Genomic DNA, 2448 nt, shown 5'->3' on the forward strand with positions numbered 1-2448 from the left:
CTATCCATTAGACAGTGTACTGTCAGAGCTTTGAAAGAATTAGCTGAATATGATGTAAATGTCCATGAAAGCATTCTTTGTACTGATGCTCCTCGCCTTATGATGGGATTACGTTCCAGTAAACCCATTTTAAGTTATCATGTCGAAAATCATTTAATATGTACATTTAATAGTGTACATATAATCTGCTGAACATTGTAGGTTAGCCTAGCCTTCTTTAAATGTTCTCAGAACACTTCCATTACCCTACAATTGGACAAAATCATTTAGCACAAAGCTTTTTGTATAATAAAGTGCTGAGTAATGCATCATCATAAAGTTAAAAAATCGTAAGTTGAACCATTATAAGTCGGGGAGTATCTTTCTATATTGTGGTGAGTATATGTAGCATCTTGACAGTTCAGGCTAGAACTTGGAATGCTGAGTCACTTTGCCTTTTTTTTTTTTTTTTTTTAGTATAAATGAAGTGTCAGAAGTTATTCATGATGGTTTCATCATTAAGGGGTAGACTGTAATAAGTTTGCAGTTTTAGTTTTCTTAAGTATAGAGAAGTTTTTTCTTTTCATGCTTGTTTGCTGTTTCCTGCATCAGCGAAGTAGCTCTAGGAACAAAGAAATGGTTCATTTGCTCAACCATTCTCTAGCTGTTGTTGCCCCTTATCTACAACCAGCCCTTATGGAACTTCCCATGGCATTCCCAAGCCATTTCATATGACTGGATTCAGTCCATTGAAAGTATGTCACCCCTTGTATACTGCATTGCTACAGTTCATTCTGTCCAATGCATGATGTACAACATTCTTCATGTCCAGGTCCTGAGCACCCAAAACTGTGCACTTGATACTTTCAGTCTCCAAATAAGGCAACCCCTTATTTTTATCCCTTCTACTTCTGACACCTATGTCATCTTTGTCACCCTTTCATTGTTTATTCTTTCCATATGTCCGAACTGTTTCAGCACACTCATCAGTTTTTTCAACCATATTATTCTTATTACCATACCTCTCTTTTACCTTATTTTTTCTTACTTGATCAACCATCTTCACTCCACATATTTTGATCAGATATTTCTTGCACTCAATCTCATTTGAAAATTTTTGTTCAGCTCTCCATCCACTCTTGCACAAGCATTTGCTCCTTAGTAGAAGGCTTTAACACATCCCACAAAGCATTCCACTTGACTCTGTCATATGCTTTCTCCAGGTCCGTAAAAGCTGCATACAGCTTCTTACCTTTGGCAAAATTCTTTTCCACGGTCATCTTTACCACAAAAATCTGATGCACACATCCCCTGCCTTTACTAAAGCCCCTTTACTCTTCAGGTATTCTGCTTTCAGTCTTTTACATCACTCTGTCAGTTGATGTACTAGCAGTGCTTCTAATAGTTTTCCTCCTCACCTTATATATATATTTTTTTTTTTTTTTTTACTTTGTCGCTGTCTCCCGCGTTTGCGAGGTAGCGCAAGGAAACAGACGAAAGAAATGGCCCAACCCCCCCCCATACACATGTATATACATACGTCCACACACGCAAATATACATACCTACACAGCTTTCCATGGTTTACCCCAGACGCTTCACATGCCTTGATTCAATCCACTGACAGCACGTCAACCCTGGTATACCACATCGCTCCAATTCACTCTATTCCTTGCCCTCCTTTCACCCTCCTGCATGTTCAGGCCTCGATCACACAAAATCTTTTTCACTCCATCTTTCCACCTCCAATTTGGTCTCCCTCTTCTCCTTGTTCCCTCCACCTCCGACACATATATCCTCTTGGTCAATCTTTCCTCACTCATCCTCTCCATGTGCCCAAACCACTTCAAAACACCCTCTTCTGCTCTCTCAACCATGCTCTTTTTATTTCCACACATCTCTCTTACCCTTACGTTACTCACTCGATCAAACCACCTCACACCACGCATTGTCCTCAAACATCTCATTTCCAGCACATCCATCCTCCTGCGCACAACTCTATCCATAGCCCACGCCTCGCAACCATACAACATTGTTGGAACCACTATTCCTTCAAACATACCCATTTTTGCTTTCCGAGATAATGTTCTCGACTTCCACACATTCTTCAAGGCCCCCAGAATTTTCGCCCCCTCCCCCACCCTATGATCCACTTCCGCTTCCATGGTTCCATCCGCTGCCAGATCCACTCCCAGATATCTAAAACATTTCACTTCCTCCAGTTTTTCTCCATTCAAACTCACCTCCCAATTGACTTGACCCTCAACCCTACTGTACCTAATAACCTTGCTCTTATTCACATTTACTCTTAACTTTCTTCTTCCACACACTTTACCAAACTCAGTCACCAGCTTCTGCAGTTTCTCACATGAATCAGCCACCAGCGCTGTATCATCAGCGAACAACAACTGACTCACTTCCCAAGCTCTCTCATCCCCAACAGACTTCATACTTGCCCCTCTTTCCAAAA

The sequence above is a fragment of the Panulirus ornatus genome, chromosome 41 (genome assembly GCF_036320965.1).
Source record: "Panulirus ornatus isolate Po-2019 chromosome 41, ASM3632096v1, whole genome shotgun sequence".
Lineage (NCBI taxonomy): Eukaryota > Metazoa > Arthropoda > Malacostraca > Decapoda > Palinuridae > Panulirus > Panulirus ornatus.